Consider the following 21,193-nt stretch of genomic DNA (forward strand, 5'->3'; position numbering starts at 1 on the left):
AATTGTATTCTGCCCTTCCAAAAACAGCACACAGCTCAGCAGACTGGCAGGCATGAAAGAGGCTGAATTCCTAGAAATAGGGTGGAGATCAAGTTAAAGGAGCAGACCGTGCCAAAACAAGCAACTTCAGCATAGTCTTCTCTTCCAAGAATGAACAGAAGCCAAAAGAGGAGGGCAGATTCTGTGTGCCACCATTTAGACACGTTATCTTAAACTCTTTAGTTTTGGCACATTTAGATCTGTTACCACGATTAATGCTAATCATAAAAATTCATAGAAATCACAGGGTGTGGGAGTTACAAATGCCTAGACTGATAGATTTTCTAACATACACTAGGTTTTCTGTAATTGGCACCATTCTCTGTAATAGTGTACTCCATTTTCATGCACTCATAATTCTAGTCTATAATTCTTAACGATGCAGTATTTATTGCATGTGTGCAGGTCCAGATCTTATTACTGGATGTACAAGTCTTGAGGTTGTGGTTCTCTTCTGGGACCTAGAAGATCCTGACTTCATTCCTAATTCACATCCTGTGTTATCCCAAGCAATCTTATATTTTCTATCTTTTTGGGCCCTTATTGATAAGTCAGGAAGAATAGAAGTCACAGGAACAATGGTAGGTGAAGTAAATGAATGATGCTGTGATCAATTGGCCCCATATGTAGAAAGCCACCATTCTTGTACTTTTTACCCAAGTGTGAGGTCTGAAATTTTGATTTGCCTCCTGTTCTACAAAAACTGTTTGCTAAACAAGACAAACAATCAAACAAAACCAAACATCTTCTGGATTATTTTATACTTATATAAATATCTTTAAGTATAATTATTTTTTCTGTAAGAAAAATTATTTAAGAAAATTAAGAAAATTAATTAAATTATTTAAGAAAATTATTTTTTCTGTAAGAAAAAATAAACCTGCTGCTTTCTATCCTTAATCTCATGCCACCGTTCACCTCATGGATTTCTTTTACTGTTTTGTCTGAAGGTTTATTTTTCTTATCAATAAAATGGAATAAAATGTAAAATGCTGTTTTACAAACTACAACTTTTTAATGGAGAATTTCAATAAATGATGAAATATATTTCTTTAGCCATGCTTATATATTTCATGTACATGAGATTACCCAGATGCCCTTAACATGGAAGATGTTTTTGAGTAAAAATAGCAGTTTGGTTAGGCTGAAGAGTTGGCACCTAGAAAGTTACCTGAGTACCTGTAAGACAATGTCCCTTTCCATTTAAGCAGCTTTTAACAGTATAGCTTCTGTTTCCTATTTTTGTCTGAGCTGATTGAAAGAAAATTCAGTACTTTGAAAGAAAATAAGGGAGAAATAAACAAAAACATCATTTTCATAAGCCACGTACAGTTAGCACAGCAGTGACGCATATGGTTAGCACTGCTTACGCCTTACTGCTAACTATATAATCCGTGAAAATATTTATATTGCAGCTATTATCACTGTAAACTTTCAACTTAGTCATATGTTGAACAATAATGAAAAAGTGACATTGAGATTTTTCCGTTGCTTAATAGCACAAGGTTTAAACGGGTTTTAGGAGCAGTAGAGTACCTCAGAATACTAATTTTTCTGATATTTACTGAGTTTTTCTTATCATGAAATAATTGGGAAGGAACAGCTTGCTATGGAATGCGTGGATGCAGATTAAATGCATATCCGAAGGATATTTTTTTAATTAACGCTTTGAATCCAATAGCAGCATATTTGAAACACTGTTTATGTTAATCTCAAAGAACTGGTTAGGACTAGCCTACAAACATCAGAAGAATGTCTAAGCACGGTTAGAATAAAGGAACTGTGTGACTTTCTTATGACAGTATTTACAAACAGTAGAAGCAGAAGTAGTAGCCCAAAATTTGATACACAGGATATTATGCATCTGTCAGAAAATTAACAAAATACAGATGATTAAAGGACTGGTTTAAATACGTAATTAGTTTATATACAGCTATTTTACCTCTGCTACCATTCTGGTTCTGAAAACAAAATAATGCTTTGGAAACTGTGGAGCCAAGCCCTTCTGAGAGATACATACGGAAATATGATCTGATAACAAATGTTTTGTGTGAATTCAGGGCTTAATCTTTTGGAGTCTTTGATCTGCTAATAACTTTGTCTTTGTCACGTAGCCCACCCATACTAGCTTTTCCTTAGCTGGTAGCGTACTTTCTCCAGTTCAGCTGTCACCATCACTAACACTACCACTTTATAATACAGTGTGGACAAATGGTGTGAAAAATGTAGATGCTTTGTCTCCAGCCTGTAGAGATAAAAAGGAATATATCCTGGAGGTTCTTGATCTGCACATATAGTCTGCCGGAAGGAAAAGAAGAAACATCTGTTGAAAAATAAAAGAGTCTATTGGTCTGAATATGGGCCGGAAGAAATGGACTAACATCAAAAAGGTTTCATAATGCTTACATCCGAAGGGCCTTTGATCATCTAGTCACCTCCTGCTTATCCAGATACTTCTACATTACATTGAGAGACTTCAGTTAAACCAAAGCGTTTTCATCCTTAAAATCCTAAGCTGTTGTATGTCACCAGTGGAGAACATAATAGACCAAAAGACAATGTTAAGGAAATGAATGTGTGCAATATGCCAAGAAGATGGTACCAGACAATCTCTCTACTCAACTAAAGAGCTTTATAAAAATAAAATAAAATAAAATAAAATAACTCAAGGTCACTGGTGAAAACAAGCTATAATACAAAAGTTTATTTACTGTGGGACAATAAGACAGTAACCTGCCATCACCTAAAATTGATTTAAAAACGTAATGAATATGCAAACATACTTGCTTGACCACAGGAATCTTAATAATCATTACTGAAACAGTCTGAAAAGTTGTTAACTGTAATAGTACTATAGGCAAAAAGTATTCTGTTGAATACAGTTCTTTTTTCAGTGGCAACATAATTTACATCTCATCATTCACAGTTTATACAAAATGCAAAGTTAAATTATATTCTGCTGCTGGCAGAGTTTTTGTTAATACTGTAGCTGTGAAAATTTTGTGATTATTTCCCATTTCTATAAAGCATTCACATAATGTTTTCTTTTGTGGAAACATGGGTTTTGATCCAATTTTTTACAAAATTTTAACTGCTTTGTAGCAAGGCTGTATCAGTAATCTGGTGACATTCTTGTGCACGCCGTTGGCCTGCACGGTGCCAGGACAATTGAAGCAATGTGCTTGCCTGGGGTGATGAAATATCAATTTTTAGTACTCTCGGGTTCCCAGCTCTCAAAGTTGGGCTAATCCAGAGGCAATAGTGAAGGGCTTTATCTGGCACTCCTTGCAAATAAGGATTTGTCAAAGATAGTAAAGGAATTTCTCCAGAAATTACAGTAAGCCCCTTTTTGGAAGTCTTTTCTTGTTCTGTATTTGTTACAGATGTAGGAGTAGAATTTGTGTTCTTCACGTTTTTGTCTTTTTAATCTAACCTTGGATGTACAACACATACACTCATCAACTCAATCCATATAGCATGTCCTTTGCAGAGAGGTTGAGAGGCCGGAGCATGGGGAAGCATTTGGAAGAGGGGCTGCTGCCTTTTGTCTATGAAAGACTGGTCCTAAAATTTGACTTCATGATTCAGTCTTTTTTTATTTCTGATTTTATACAATGAAAGAAGCTGAATTTCCCTTGGAAGCTTGAATCCCAAAAGTATTACGTTCATAATTGAAATGGGAATTACTAATTTGTTTGTTTGTTTTCCTGTTTAGAGCCGTCTTTACGTTACGTTCAACAAAATTAAGCCTAACCAAGGCATCTGTCCTGGGGAGTGCACTGATAGGCCTTAATTCCCCTGACTGGCCTCACCTGGGTTCGCCCACCCACATGCACTGCCCATGGGCCCAGGAGCCCCATTTCAGGACAGCCCCAGGCCTTTGATTCCTTCCAACGTCTTCAGTTCTACTACACCTCTGCTTGGGGGCCTTGTTGGCTTAGGCTGGGCCTGGCCTAGACTAAGCCTGGTTTGTGGGCACGTAGCTCAGCCTGGCCATCCTGGGGCCGTGCCTGTCCTGTGTGCCCTCAGCAGGACTGATCCTGGCCATATCCTGCAGATTGATTTTGTGGCTTGGCTTCTGGCCTGCCTCGTCACTGTGGGCGTCCTCTGTGATCTGGGCTCTTGGCTGAACCTGGCTGCCACCTCTGGGCCTTCCCTGCTCCTTCCAGCATGACCAAGGGGTGAATGTGATACTCGAGGCAGTGGATCTGAAAGTGATGATTCAGAATTGGTAAGCTCTTTTCAAAGCATCTATTTAATTTCCTTTGTTAGTGCTTCTGCTTTTAAAACATTCAGTAGAAATGATAAAGCTTCCTCAGAAAGGAGAAAAGTAAATTAGATGAAGATCAAACTGGCTTTATGGCACATCTAAGTACTTTTAACATAAGCAATACTGCGAGAATTATAATGAAATAGTGTAACACTGTTGACTTTTACCAAACCTGGGAGTTGCATTGTATTCATAGGTTGCAGCTAGGTCTTAATGAGGTTCTGACCAAGAGAAATTTCACTTCTACTGGGGGGGGATGTGTAAGGAATCTTCTGGCAAGTGTAATATATTCTGTTTAATTAGCTAATATAGATAGGAGAAATAGAGATGCTTTCAGGCACACAAGGCCTTATTTAGCTCTGAAATAGAAGCAGCAGACTTCAAAATTAAATACAAATTGGGGGCAATTCTTGATTCTCTTCAGAGCATACTGGAAGTTGAACATAGCAGCTGAGTGGCAATAGCTTTCTCTTGCGTCTCCATATGAAACAGGCATCAGTGTTTAGGCTGGTTTCAAACAGTAAATTTCACACCTGTTTTTGTGGTAGTGCTGTTGGTGTCCTAAGGACGAAGACAGGGCATGTAGTACCTCTTGTTGTTGGAACCAGCAAGTACGGATGGAAGTTTTACTTCAGACTTGAAACAGCAGTGGGAGATGCCTCAGTGTTGCATTTCTGTGCCTGCCTCTTGTGAAGCCCAGCTGAGGCTGAGAAGTGATGTGCTATGATGCAGTCACTGTGCAAACAACTGCAACACCCAAAGAGGCTGCTGTCTTCCTTCTGTAGCTTATTTTCCCCTTTGCTGGAGGTGATTGCCTGTCACTCATCTACTGATAGAGCTTTCTAGTCTTCCTTAAACAAAAATCACAAGGGGAAAAGCTTGGGACCTGGCTGGGGCTGTCTCCAGGGCCTGGGTGGGGCTGGCGGCGGCAGGACTCCATCATCCTGATCAGAGGAGGCAATACAGCTCTGAGCAAGAACAGGTAGTGCAGCCTGGAGCTGTATTACCTGTCCCACAGACCATCCTGAGAGCAGAAATCTCACACTTCAAAGGCCATCTCTGGAACAAAGCGAAGTCCGGGGCAGGGAGCATGCAATTGGCATGGAATGAGCTCCAACAAGGGCATAAAGATAGTGCTCAGCCTTCTGCGTGGTTACTGATGTGAACTTTCTAGGACTTGCTGAGGTTTCTGGGGATCTTCCAGCTTTCTAGGTAGAAGGGCAGGTTTTTCAGTGGTTCCAAGGAGGCAAACCCTCCTACTTCCCAAAGAGCCAAAGAATTTCCTTGGGGATTTCCCTGGGGACTTCTTCCTCCTCTACCAAAATACATGTGAGAGCATATTTACAGCTTTTTCTTTCAGCAGCTGTATAATGTGTATTTTTCTGCTACCTGTCACATTTACTTCAGCTATTTATTGCTTTTTAATTTTGATTTCTGTCCAGTAAGCTTGAGAAACAAAATTTTAATTACTTTTCTTATTCTCTTTACTGGCTTTCCATCTGTAAAATAATGGTCTCTGGCAGCTTGTTGGCTTTTGGCATTGCAGAGTACCTAGATCAGTTGCAACAAGGTGACTCAGCGTTCTGCACAGCCGCTTGTGAAGATTTCAGCCAGGCCTTTGCTTGATTAATGAGCATTGGCCTGTTCTTGAGATAAATTCGTGCTGGATTTTGCCCAAGGCCTACAGAGTGGGCACTCTGGGGAATGTAGTGGAAGAAATCTGTACTTGAAATGACTTTTCTTTTAGATCTATTTACTTAATGATTGCTTGAAGGTAATACCCATGATAAGGGGGAAAGGTCAGTCAAAAATGTAAAGAGAAGTGTGTTCATTAGAATTTTCCACCATTCATGTATTAAAGCCAGTCTTCTCTGAGGGAAAATTTTGGTATACTCCCTACCGGGCCAAGCCCCTGAACTAGGTGGGAGCTCAAAAGGCATCAGCTTGTACAGGCATGGTGCCTGTCTGAGGTGGCATTTGTGACACTGGGGACCTGGCAGCAAGCAGGAGTACCCCTCCTGCCCCTGCCAGAGTTGCTCTCCTCAGGGATGACTGACATAGCCATGTTTATGTTGATCACCAGCCACTTATTAACATGCATTTAATTTGATTTCCTGAAAAAAAAATGAAGTTTAGCAGTTTTTACCTAGATGTTAGCCTCTGCCATGAACGTGTGAATCAGTTAACCTGATTCAGTCGCATCTGCCAGAAGCGTGCGTTGCTCATGGGCTGCAGCTCCAGCACCTCCTGCAGCTCACTGAGGCTCCCACTTGTGGTGGTCCCTTTTTGGTGAGGGAAGCTGCTCTATACCTCTATGTAACGAGAAAGGGGCCAAGGGTATGCATGCAGATCCAGGAGCTGAGCTCAAGTACGAGAGACCTAGCTAGAGAGGCTGGTTAGACAAAGGTGGGCTGTCCAGCACTGATCACTTTTTGCCCTCTTGGTTGCTGAGGGGCAATGCATCAGTGGCTTTGTGAGTAAGGACACACGGCTTTACATGCCCACACCGTGTGGTGGTTCTTCTCCAGATAGCAGGTTGACATAGCTGCACAGGAGACATCAGAGACTTGAAGGCTTTAGTTAGAAATGAGAAGCAGAGAGGAAGAGGGGTAGCTAAGCAGCGTGTTGGGAATGTGTTGGGTGAGCTGAATACTGTGATGAACTGGATATGTGGAACAGGAGATCAGGGTTAATTTTTCTGCTATTCACAACTTCTACTTTTTTATAAGAAGTTGAGCACCTATCTGTTTTGATGCAGCATTAGGTTGGGGGAGGTGAAATAGTGTGCCAAAAATCCTGCCTTACAAAGTACATAATTTATGCAGTATTTGAGAGCATGTATTGGCATATGAGAGAGAAGTTTCTCTGAAGGAATCATATGATTCTGCACATCCCAGGTTCATTTGCAGAAGAAATCAGTGGATGTGCACACACAAAAGTCAGTATACTGAAATGAAGCAAGCACCAGAATACAACACAGTATGTGTGTTTTTAGAGTATCTGTCAATCTAATGTAATAATAAATAAGTAAACAGAACCTTTTTAATTTGTGCAAGTTACTCTATTTCAGGGATGAATTAACTAAAACATATCCCTATGAAATAACCTTCATTATATAAATCAGTGTGCTGATGGATTCCTGAGTTTGCAGCCAAAAAACTGCTCCACCATAGGTGTGAAGTTTCCTGATCATCTAATAAATTGATAACTTTGAAGCCTAGTTGTGACAATTTAAATGTCATCACTATTAAACAAGTTGCCAAAATGCAAACAACCATCCTAAGTCATTAAAATGTAATTATAAAGGACAGCTGGGTCTACTATCAATCTGGGCTATGGGGACTCATAATGGGGAAAAATATGAAAGTTCCACACAAGCAAAATGAGACTGCTGTACGTGCCAAAGAGAAGCTGCATGGGAATCAAGTGAAATGTCTTTGTGCATACCCAGTTACTAATGCTAATAGAAGGCTTGCATTACGGATATGGACATAGGAGATGGTGATGGCATGACATCCAATAAATGTCTTTACCTTCTCTTTGCATATATGAAAAGTCCTTTTGCTTATAAATAGGGTAGGTTTTGCAAACAAGAGGTGGATAGACTGGATAGTAGTGGCAATTTAGCAGAAATGACTGTGAAGTGGGACGAAATTTGCTCTGTTGTAGAAGGCCAGAACAGGTGTTAAGCCCTGTTTTGAGAACCAGGTGGACTTTAAATTTGCCTTTTTGGCTGAGAATATTAATAAAGAGAAAAGGGGCCGTCAGGCTTTGCAGAACTGTACCAGGTATGTTTGACACCTGCTTGTCTCTTTGCTGGACAAAAAAAAGATGAGCAAGAATTGATGGGAGAAATGGGTGAGAGTCAGGCTGGAGCATCGTGGGGCTCTCTGTGAGGAAAAGGGGTGCTTGGGCAAGGACTGCAGGCACCCCAGGGACTGGGGTGTGCTCAGCCTGGGGCAGCTGGTAAGTCCCATTTGTCACCTCTGGCTGCAAGCCGTGCCAGTCCCTAGGATGCCTGCCCTGTTCTGCCTTAGCAGCTTGTCACTGTCCTCACTGTCCCTTGCTGGAAGCTACTCCTTGCACCTGCAGGGTATTTCCCCAGCCTGTTACAATCTGGATGGAGGCATGATAGAGAAGATTGGTAATTCTACCTGCATATGCCAGCAGGGTTTACAGAGCAATTGCACAGAGCTGGTGATCTGAGCTGTCCTCCAGTGGTGCTGGGGAGCAATGCGTTCCTCAGGGGGCCCAAGTGTGGCTGGAGGAGCACTTATGAATGGCCTCCAAACAAAGCATTCAAACTCCAGGAAATGAATAAAACCTCTTTGAAACGTTCACGATGTGAACAACAAACCCAGTCCTTGCTCAGAACTCGCAGCTCCTGCTGAATATGGCGTAGCTCTGAATTCATCCTGGTTTCAGCTGTGTCCCAGTAGGTTTTGTTTATTATTCAGTGATGCAGCATGTAGCTGATTTGAGATTTACTACTGATATGGACAGTGCAAATGGTGGAACATGCTGTAACTGCTGTACTGCTTCCTTGAAATAGGAACACGAAATGGGTCCACAGTCTCTTGGTGTTGTATGTATTATGGGGCTACAACAGTTGCCAACTTCCACAATTAAGCCCCATTTTCCCTCTGTGTGGCAGGAGAGGTGGAATAAGTGGGAGGTGATGATAATTGTTAATATTCTAAAAGAAACATATTAAGTGCATTGATGCACAACATAAAATAAGTAATTCAAGCATTGGATAGGTTCTTTTTGAGGCTTTTACAATTCTAAATACAGAAAAAACTCTATATACGAATGCTACTATGCTATTTGAAATAGGCTGATTTACAGGGAAAAAAATCATACTATAGCACATCATTCTCAAGACAAAAGAACCAAGTATTATGCAAACGATCCCAATGTGTATTGTAACTGATCAGTATTCCTAAAATATAAAGGTGCTGAATTCTTCATATATCTTTTTCTAATATGAAGTAAAACCTTGTGGTGCCTTGGGGTGTTCATTGTGCTGAAAAACTTGTTCATTTATCTGAAGAAAAGTGTGCTATTGCATGTGGCTGTTTGAACCATTCATTTACTTCATTTTGTGTTCTTGGAAAGGATATAATAATGCGGTGTGCTAGTGTAATTACCTACCTTTCACCTTTGTAAATTGTAATTTTTTGTTTGTTTTGTAAAGAGAATCAGTTGGTATGGAGCTTAGAGAACCATGTAAGTTTAGGAACTGTTTCTAATGAGCAGTGTTTTCTGATGCAAATGAAAAGCCAAGTTGGGAGATATTTTTTTTATGCAGAAATGATGCAGCTCAAAGTCTCAACAGACGTTGTCCTTTTTTGGCAGGTTTGGACTGCCCTACTCAAGGGCATAAAGAAGCTTCAGCCTATCAAAAACAGAAACGGGACGCAAACCTGCCAAATGTAGGGAAATGAATAAGTGGGAGAACAATAAAAGCCAGTAAAGCAGGAAATCTCATGCAGTGTGAATGATTTCCTATATAGCATAAGCAAGATTTTCTGCTGTTCGTTTCACACAGCTACACTAAGGGAGAATAAATTTTAGTCACCAGTGCTTGTATGAAAAGCATGCAAATTCCACCAATCACGCTGGCTAATGGATGGGTTAGTTATTTTGGAAAAGGAAAATTAAGCTTTCCTCTAATTTCCATTCATGTCCTCCCAATGTGAGCTGACAATTTACTGCTGTTTTAGGAAATTAAAATGAAATGTTAGTTTTCCAGGTACACCGAAGAGGTTTTAAAATTAACTTAGTAAAGGTGAAGCTACTTGGTATTTCTCACTGCATAGAGAGAGTCAGCAGGATGACATTGGAAAATATCCATGGTAATAGTTAGAAAGTCTGCAGGGGATAAGGTCAAAGAAAGGTTAGCAGCTGACATCAAATCAGAAGCCAGATGTGCTGACCCTTAATCATAGGCTTTGTGGACTGCAATTCAGCATAACATTATTGAATTCACCTTTAGATTAAGCTGGCCTGCATTGACATGTGCAAACCCATATGCAAGTTAATGGCTGTGGCATCCACTTAATTATGCAAGCTTTGATAACAGATCAGTGAGGTGACCTCTGCAACCACCATTTTCAAGGTCCTTAACTATTTGCATTTTCAACGAACGGAAAGTGGCATTCCTCGTTTAGGTCATGTCGGATCATTAGCTTTGTGTATACAAATTACTACCTGGGAATAGTAATCTGCAGAGAAGTTTGTTTTTTTTTTTGCATGATTATAATAGAGCTGTCAAACTCTGTATTCTTATGTTTAGTCATCTATTCATGTACTGATGCAAAATATTCCAAAACCTTTGGGATTGTGGAGGACCCATTCATAGAGACAGTAATTCCAGTACAGCCATCGGTGTTGCTCAGTAAACTGAAGTTAAGCATGGCTGGAAATTTTTGGAAGATTGAAACCTCTTGGGAAAAAAAAAAGTTTCAGAAATGTCAGGAGATAACAAAAATTTAGATTATGTATGCAAACCCTAACTGTTCCTTGTTGCTTGTATGATTTTGAAGTCTTCAATCATGAGATCACACTGTAGAGATGCTTTGTATTAAAGCTGAAGTGAGAGGGCTTCGCATGGTGCAAAGTGAGATTCCTTCTAGTTTAACAAATGTTTTTGGATTAATGTAAGCTTAACATAATGATATATTGATGTGGTGTTATCTTTATTCAGTGGATATGCTTCTGACTTGTTCGCTTACACAGTGCTTACTCAACAAACTGCATAGTAATCAGTAGTATTAAGGTCACCGGCAACGGATCTGCCTGTCATACTCTGCACTAAAAACCTGTAGTGAATATTGCAGTGGTACTGAATCAAACTAATTGCTGATTCCACTGAGATCACTCCCTTTTCCTGCAGGTGAAGGGATTTAGCCAGGAGCTGTACAGGGGTACTATGCTCTTTGCAGTGTTTGTGTGTAGCTGGACTCTCAGACAGCATAAGGTATGTGTGCTAAAGAGATGGCATATCTCTTAGATTGTACATCTGACCCTCCTCTCAATGAGGCCACTGCAGTGGGAGTTGTGTATTCCTGCAGTGAAACACCTTGATAGCATCCATAATGACCTGGAAACCCACATCAAATGTTATAATCACAGCTATTAGCATAGTACCCCCGTTCTCAGATGCAGAAACCACAGAACTCAATGATCTTATCTCATCTCTCCACAAGGCAAGGGGAGGTGTATCTATGGGCCAAGCTTTTTCCCTGCCTGACTTTAGAGTGTTTTCTGTATTTCTCAGGTCCTAGTTTACTCTTTTGCATTCTATCCTTTGTTCCTATCGACTGTTGCTGTGGGAAAGCACAGTTGAAGAAAAGTTATTTTAACACTTAAACCTGAATTTATGGTCATTGTGATTTCATTTGGATGAGGAGTTTCAAGCCAACAGGCTTTGGTGGTGGTCTCTGCTCACAGGAGCTTCATCCAGGAGATTAGTTGCTGCAGTTCTGAGGAATGAAGCTGTCAAGGAAGACTGTCATCACAGATTTAAGAAAATTATCTTGGCTATATAAGTCTGCTTCCATAGAGCCAACTGCAGCCCTCCAGTTCTCCTAATAAGCATCTACTCCTGGGGAAGGCTTTGTACTTCTGAACAGGTAACCTCACTTGCAAGTCTTAAGGCTTCACAGTGTGCACCTTTTTCTTACATGCACACTTCCTTTTGGATGCCTGATGTGCGCAAGTCACAGCTGTGAAGTGCAAGACTCCCAAAGCATGGGGTATTTATCCATGTTGTATTGCCACTCTGGATGCAAGCAGCATGGTGGGAATCTCCAGCGGGCTGGCAGAGGTGGACATTGTAATTCAGTGCCTCAGCTGCAGCCCTGAGAGCACCCGTAGAACACCTGGTGGGCTAATTCTTATTCTCAGCTGACTGATGCCAGTTGTTGTCACCAGGTGCAGCTGCGAGAGGGTGGCACAACAAGTATTGTTTCATCCCTAGCACTTTTAGAGTTCTCCCCAGCAGTACCAGCAAGGTAGAGAGGCTCACTGCTACCAGAAGCAGGCTGTGGCTGATGGGCGAAGCTGTACTTCTGTAGCACGTATTCGCGGGACCCTGATGCGCACGTACCTAGGATGCTATATGTTGTCTAGCAGGTTGGGCCTGTGTTTTATAACAAGTTTGCTACAGCACTTCAGCATAACAGAAGAAACTGGATATTCTACAGTAGCTTAATTGAAGTTAAAAAGAAGACATTCGAAGTTGGTTAAATATGAAAGTGTTTCATAATAAGAATGAATTCCTCTGGGATAATATTTTTATTAATTTCTCCACCACATGGACGGCTTCGGACTGGAGGTTAAGAACAAAAGCTGGATGCTTCTGCTGAAATTATTCATATAGGAATAATTACTGAGGGCAACATTTAAACTTATCTTCCAGTTCCAGACTTGACAGCCCTTTGAGACGATTAGGGTGAAGCAGACTGCTCCATTAACTTTTTTTCAGGTTGTTCTGCAGACTCAGGAAGGCATTATTTATACTCTGCTCATGTATTTAAGTTGATCTTTGTCATTGTGTGGCCAGAAACATCTGTTTGAAACAAGAGAAGCTGAGATAGTTAATCAGCATTCTGTTGGAGGGAATTAATTCTGTAACAAACTCCGTAGCTATAGAATCATGCAATAACTGGAACCTTGCTGATAGCATGGGTAAATTGAGGATTTCATTGTATTGAGATGTCAGCCTCGCATCTGTCTCTGCTACTAAATAATTTTTAAAGGATTAAAAAGCCCAAGAGGTATCCTGTCCCTGTATAAATTAACGATTCCTTTGCTATCTCCTGCGTGCTATTTTTAGAAATAGCAGAAGAAACAGACAAATCAGTTGAGCAACTGTATTCATGCTTGTAGCATAATCCTATGAAGGAGGGAACAAATAAGGCAATTGTACTCATCTGCATAAATCAGAAAATCCTTAGTAACATGTTCAGGTCTTAATTTTGGTAAAAATATTCAAATTGGAAACTCGTGTGATCCCTAAAGATTTTGGCCTGAGAAAGCAAGCAGAGGAACTACAAATGGACACAGAAGGGGTGTCTGAAGGAAGCCTCTATGAATGCTGGCAGTAACAGCCAGGAAATGTTAGGGTGCAAAACATACAAATATTATTCACAGTATTTACACTAGCTTTGTGATTGTGACATGAGGCAATAAATACAGAAGAGATCGAAACAGCCAGATAAATCCTAGTGGTGCAGACTTGGGGAGATACTGGGTGAGGAAGTTGGTGAAACTGACCTATGTTTGTTTGAGGTCTGGTCCTTGAAGTAAGAGCCCTCAAGGAAAAGAACAAAGGTGGGATTCCTGGGAATAGCCTCATATATAAAAACTGTATAGACCGTAGGAAGCCTCATCTGTGTTCTACAGCTCAATCAAATGTAAACAGCCTATTTTTCAGTCCCGAACTATTTCATAATGGTCTTGATTTCCCAGATTTTACAGCTGGACTCTATTTCCTTTCAGTCTGCTGAAACCAATCAATTGACAAATACTTTCTTGCCCACATCCAGAGACAAAAATGCAGATAATATCCCTTTTTGAGACCCTTCCATCCTTAGCTGGTCTTGTGTTAGGTGACAAACAGTTGCTCCCTGTCCCTTCAGTGTAAACAAAAGCATGTAAATCTGTGTAAGTAGGGAGACCATAGAAAGAGGGTGCTCATAGACTCTTTTCTGGTTTCTATGGACAGACGATATGTTCTGTGTGTATATATATATCTCCTACATATCTGTTGGCTACTAATAATCGCCAGAAATGCTTTGTAGAAAAAAAAAATAATCTAGTGAATGTAACAGCATAATAGGAGGGCAGGATATATTTATGTAAATGAACTCAAACGTCCCCAAGAATTAATTTATTAAAGTGGTTAGAAAAGCTAGCAGAGGATAATAGGCATGGAGACCTTCTGCTTGTCAGCAGAGGCTGTTAATTGGTGGGACTTGCTGGAGTGCTGTGCATGCCAAAGCGGTGCAAAATTGTTTTCAGCACTAGAGAATAACCTAATAGCAGTAACTCTAGAGTAACATGTGTTCATGTATTTATATTGTTATATGTATTAAATGCTGTTATTTATACTTGTGTGTGTGTTGTGTGTGAATGCACAGTGAAATAATCAAGTTAGAAAAGTCCAAGATACTTATCAGTGTTTTTATGGGCACTTTATTGCAAAAAACCTTCTCTCAATTCAGTCATCTGAATTTCTTAAGATGTGTCTTTTGGTTCCCAAAGTTAGCTAAGTTATTTTACAAAAAATGGAATTGTTAGATTTTTTTTTAATTTCTAGGAGCAATTAGTGAAAGAGGTGGAAATTCTGCTCCATTTGTATTAGCTATGTCATACTGAATACAGTATTAGTGCAACAAGTATTTTTCTCTAATTTTGGTAGACGTGCTAAGGAGACCAAAGTGTATTTAATACCATTTCATTTAGATAACTTAGCTTAATTTTTGATAAAACTGGTGTTGACCGCAGTAGTGCCTCATCAGAATTTTTCATTTATAATTATGTTAGTGTTTGTTGAGCTGTAGGTCCTGGGGTGAGTACAGACCATGGCTGCAAAACAGGAAAGAATGCAAGAACCAGAGAACTCCTGTACAGTAATAGTAGAACCCGTTTATTCTAATTCTGTAACTTCAGAGGGACTCTGTAAACTGCACATGATGTGGTTTAGGTCTTCTAAAACGACTGTCAGAATTGAAAAAAAATTAAACTCAGGTCAATGTTTGATTTATAATGTTTGGCTTTTGGTTAATTGTCTTTATCTTTGTGTCTCATTCTACTCCTAAGAGAGCTTAATTCAGCTAATAAAAATGTTTATCTGGAAAAGATGTGCATAAATTACTATTTCCTTTTCTTTCTATATATACTACATTTTCCTTTCTGCTGGAATATTTTCACTGTAAACAAACTGAGTTTACCTTGGCCCTGGAGTTAACAGTAACTTGGATCTCCTCAGTTTACTAATGAAATGGTTAGAACTGATATACAAGAAATATTTTTTTAATATAAAATGAGCTCAGTAATTGTTTTATGGCTGGATCAACACTTCACTTGGATGACAGGCTATTTCCTATTTTTGTGTTTCTGGTAATCAGAAAGAAGAGCCTATTTCTCTATTATTAAGCTCCCAGAAATCTCAAAAGACATTTTTTTGGAAGAAAGTTACACTATCTGTTACATAGCAATTCTTCAAAGTACTTGCTAGAAACAAATGATGTAACAGCACTGTTGGACAGATCTATTTAGGGCTAAACATACACACTGTGGTGTGGTAAATAACTTTCTGTTGCATATATTCAGGTTGCCTGCTTTGATCATGAGATGAAAATTGGACCTTTTTATGACTTACGCGTAGTCATCTTTATGCTTAGTCATCTCTAATACGAACCATCTCAGATGGAGAATTAAAGATGAAAACCAAACCCCATTATTTTATCACAATCCTTTCCAAACCTGCCTGGTTCTTTAGATCTCAGACAAATAATAAACCAATACTAAGACTTTCAGTAATGTAATATATGTACAGTTCTTCAATAATTTAAAAAATATCTTAAAAACTTTAGCCTACAAGGCAAAACTGGCTTTCACAGACTAGCGTCTGATTTTCTTGCTTAGTTCTAAAGCGTTAGACATAGGAAAATATAAATAAAGAGAAATAACATTTTAAGAAGGCAGATAAACTTAAGTTTTCTTCTCATTTGATTTCCTTGCTCATTTGCATTTTTAAAAAAGTTGTTCTTCCTGTTACTAAATATCCCATCAATGTGGTTTCCATTGATTGGAGTCCCACTCATGTGCCTGTATCCATATTGTTTGGCATTCCTGAACTTCAGAGGCTCCAAGCTCATTTGTTTACAACCAAGTAGCAGTTCTATCCATTTGAACTAGATCGGTGTTCTTAATCTGAGCCCCATCTTTTTGGGGTGATCAAGGCAATTAAATACTTGGAGTCAGGTGCCTGGTCCCGAGTGAGCCGTGCCATTCCAGGCACTCAGCATATCCCAGGTCTCTCCCAGGACTGGCAGATGTGGGCCGAGGTCCACGCAGGACCTCAGCCCTTCCAGAGGAGAATCTGCAGTGGTTCTTCTCTGTGCCTTCAGCTGAGTCTGAAATATTTGCAGGAACCAGGATTAGCAGGTGTTTTTGAGAATACCCTTGCTTCAGACCTGTTAATTACATTTGACCTTATTGAAGCAATGATGGTAACGATGTCCGAGTAGCAGCTACTCAACTTCCATTAGTCTGAAATCAGTTTTTTCAGAGATGTCCCCCAAAATGACTGTTCTAATTTGGCATGTATTGTTTAAGTAGCAATTACTGAGGTAGCATTTTAAAGGCATTTAGTGCCTTTCATTCTATACAGCAAACCTGTGCCTGGAAGTAGGAGCTGAGAGAATCTAATGGATTTTGACTAGACTGTTCAGAACAGGCTAAAAGGAAACATTTGAATAGTGGTAATAAAGAACAAATGCAGTTTGGGTTTCTTCATGCAGGCAGAAGTCAAAACTATTGATTGGATTTTATCTAAGAGATTTTTGTCTGAGATCAGTCAAAATCTTGAGTTCTGAAAGCATGTGAAAATGGAATGAAGTTCTTCCAATGCCATCCTTTGCGTAATAAAATGTATGAACTTGCAGGTATACTTGCTTGTCATGGGGCACATATGAAAATATTTTTCAGTGCTTGATACACCCCCATTCACCCTGCAAATTCCACCAAATGCGAATAAAAGCTTTTGGAAACCAGGTCAGAGTAATACGTAAAGCATATTAATTAACATGCTTAAGTGTGGTTAAACTGTAGTTTTATGCTTAAAGCTTAAAAAGAGATCTTTGAAAAACTGCAACGAATGCACTTGAATCAGCTGTAGGCGCATATTTGCACCTCTGGGTGATAACTTCTGCCTGAGCATTTTCCCATACAACTTTTGCTCACTGATGTAATGCTGTGGTGGGAATGGTTAGGAATGTTTAGCAGAAGTCAGCAAGTGGGAAGAGGTAATAGATGATGACCGATAACTACATCCAGCTGAGGTGATTCCATGCTGAGTTCAGTTCAGGTCTGCCTAGAAAGGCCATTTGATATGGAAGGCAGCATGGTTACAGTGTCTGGGGTATTATTCACAAGCACAAAGTCTTTTTGCATGACAGGTGTAACAAAAAAGCGTATAAATAGCAAAATTAGTATATTACTGTTGCTTGCATCATACACAAGCACGTGGATATTTTCTGGGTTTCATCCCAGAAACTGCTCAGATAGTATGGTTTAGGAGAGGTATGGGATTCTCAGCAACTCATTTAATTTCTACTTTGAATCATTCTCTGTCCAATACATCTTTTAAAAAGCCATTGGATTCCCCACTGCAGTAACTTAAAAGAATATTTGGCAGTTTCATAAATGTTCCTGTTTAAATAATGTAGAATTAATACCACTGTTTACAAATGTATGTTTCCTGAAATGTAGAGAACTTTATTTTACAAATAGGCGTACGAATTTCTCTAGAAGTGGGAAACTTTTTGCCTTTGTACTTTGTTACATTAAGAGCAATGTGCAGTAACTGTTGAAAGATGGAAGGGGATACCTACATCTGCACTGCTTCATCATTTGTTGCACTCTCACTCAAGAGGCTACTCAAGTGGCTAGCCTTGACGCTACCCCTCCTATGCTGTGCCATACTGTGTCTGGAGGGTTGTTGAAATGCATCCTGCTAAGCTTGTGCTTAGTAATCTAAACTTTCCTTTAGTTTGACAAAACGTTCTCAAAGTTGGGCTCCACTGACCATCTTTCATAATTGAAAATAAATAAAAAAATAATAAGTAATATATACAAGACAAATGATGCTTTGTCCAATGAAAGGTGCTATATCACCAGTGTGATCTTGAAAGACAGTACATGCAGTCTAATACTGTAATTTCTAAATCACACTTGTGGATGGGATGGACTTATTTTTGCCTTCACTGTCTAGAAAGTGAAGGTTAGATTGTGCTTCCTGATCAGAAAGATCTAAAGCATTGGAATAATAATTTTAAAATTGCAACACACTTAGATTATTAATCCCCACTCTGTGGGTCATGCATATGAATTTTCATTAAATTATCTATTTGAATCTAAGGCCTGGTTCTGTGTCCCCCTCAACTAAGGGTGTAATTTTTAGATGCAAATTGAGAGAAACAATGGCTCACAAATAATGGACTAGTTCTTACAGTATTTTGTCATACAATAGCCTATGCTATAGACTCAAACATGGAAAATGTGAACAGTTTTAACTCTGTATAGGATCAACAGAACAACTGTGAAGTGCATCTTAAAAGCGTAAGCATGTCTGCTGAGTAATACCAAGGCTCATCTAGGCTGATATTTGACAGTAACCAACAGAGGATATGTAGAGGCATGTGCAAGTGGCACCCATAAATGGTGATGCTTATCCAAAGCATTTATCTGCCGATTTTTCAAGTCACAGCATCTTTTGGCAATGATTTCACAGGTTCACTGATGTTGTCTGAAGAAGTGGCTTCATACTCGTTTTGAACCTTCTGCGTCCTTTATCTTTTGCACTGGAACAATCACTCCTCTTTCACTTTCTCCATGCCGGTAATGATATTTGCGGATGTCACATCCCATCTCAGGCACTCTTTTTCCAGCCTGAAAAATCCTAGTCTGTTAGCTCAGTTTGGGCTATCTTTGATCACACATCCTTATCTTTTCCAATTCCTTAATAGTGTTTTCAAGACCAGAAGGATTTTCCCACAGTAGGCCAAGGCAAAGTGCACCATAGATTTATAAATTTACAAAATTGTTTTCTATTTTGTTTTCTATCCTTTACATGATAATTCCTAATCTTTTTTTTTGATTTTACAAGAGCACCTTTTTTTTTGATTTTTACAAGAGCAGTGAACTGATATTTTCATAGTGCTACCTCTTACAGTTCCCAGAGCTTGTTCACATGTATCTGTAATTAGCTGTCTCTCACTGAATATGAGAAGTCAGTTGCTTTTTCCTGTGTGTATTTACATGTATCAAAAAGCCAGCATACCATAGTGTCATGAGATTTTTTTTCAGCAGCTCTTTGAACCTGTAGTAATTCTTTGAAAGACCAGAAACTAAGAAAGCATGTTCCATTTATGATCAGCATGCCACAATTAAGTTTGATCCTATCGCACAAGTGAAAGCTCAAGGAAGCCAGAATCAGAGCTGGAGTCTGTGAAATAAGTCCATACCTTCCTAGATCAATAAAAATCAATAAACTTTGTCAAGTATCACTGGACATAAGCTGGGTCTTTAGATAAGCTCTATTGCTAAACTCTTTGAAGAACACAGTAGTGCTCCTTTTTCTCTAGAAACCATTCCTGGTTAATATAACTGAGAAATCAGTAATGATCAAAGACCAGCAGCACTTCCTGCTAGGAAGTAATTGGCACCGAGACTAGACTGCAGTGCAAGGACTAGCAGAAAGACAATTGGTCACAGGCAGCTTCTTTATGGCCAAAAAGAGGTCTCCAACTTCACGCTGACATGTTTTCCATGCACCTGCTGACACAGTGGACCCCGAAGTATAGTTAGGCCACCTCTATTTGCTCCTTTCCCGCAGAGCAAGCAGGCAGACAGCTTATTCTCTTATCTCACCCATGGGATCCTGTAGGGATCGACATTTCCTCCTTTTCTTCTGTGTTTGCTAGAAAAAACACTGCTGGCAGCAAGAGGCACATTACCTTCTGCTTTATCTATGATTCATGGTTAAGCAGTGTGATAACTAAAAGATGAAATAAAGCTGACTGAGCAAGACCAAGATGCTGCTATTGTCAAGCAACCGTGGGCAAAACTTTGTATTTGGCTTTCATTTTCATACCTCTGTGGACTTTGCTACAGGGGTTAAAAAAAAAAAGGCAGACTTATGCAACTCCCTTCCTCAGTCAAAAGTTGCTTGAGACCATTGCTTTAAGACATGCACAGACAAAAATTATTATAAATTGGATAAAAGATCCTGTAACTTCACTTTTGAAATTCATGCTCCAGGCAATTTTGTCTGTGGAGAAGGAAACAGAATTGAAGCAAAGAAAAAAGCCTGTGAAGCACTGACACCTTTTCTGAACATATTACAAGATGGAAATCTAAAGATAATAGATGCAGAGCTGAAGGTTGATCAATGTAGTCTGGGAATTATCCAAAAGTATTGCTTAGTTTCCTGTTAGTTTAGTGATAGTTCAGTGGGATAGCCACTTACACTTCAATGGAAAGTATAGGAATGATATTTTAGCTTTCCTTGCTTCTTTAAACAGAGACATACAAAGTTACTTAAATCTATATGAATTATTTTTTTTAAAGATAAGACCTGGTTAATCAATGCATAAAATGTAATTTAAATATTTGATGTAATTAGTGTATGTACTCTGTCTATATGTTGGTATCAGTAAAACTGTTTTACATGTGTACTGGCCGATCCACTGAGAATACACTGTAGAAACAATCCTAATAAGTGACAGATGGAAAAGATGACTTAGACATTTTTAGTTCTCATTACCGTGATACGCTTAAGTACAACTGCTATCAGATAAGCTTACTGTTTGTAATGTAATACATTTGAAGATTGTCGTTAGCCATTCCATTAGCGCGCTTGATTTGCCTCAAAGAGATGACAGTAGAAGCTGGGGATGTAAGATCTGTTTCCACTGTAGTCATGGTATTACTACCATTCCTTTAACAGAAATTAAACAGCTTGTTTACTTAAGTAATGATTTAACTAGCTTACAGTCAACTATGCTATTTTTGAAGGAGTTATGCAAGTTTCATCCTTACTGTTGAATGCAGAGAAAAGTAAATAATACAAATGTGCTTAAACAAATA

Source organism: Anser cygnoides, chromosome 9 (assembly GCF_040182565.1).
Source record: "Anser cygnoides isolate HZ-2024a breed goose chromosome 9, Taihu_goose_T2T_genome, whole genome shotgun sequence".
NCBI classification, from domain to species: Eukaryota; Metazoa; Chordata; class Aves; order Anseriformes; family Anatidae; genus Anser; species Anser cygnoides.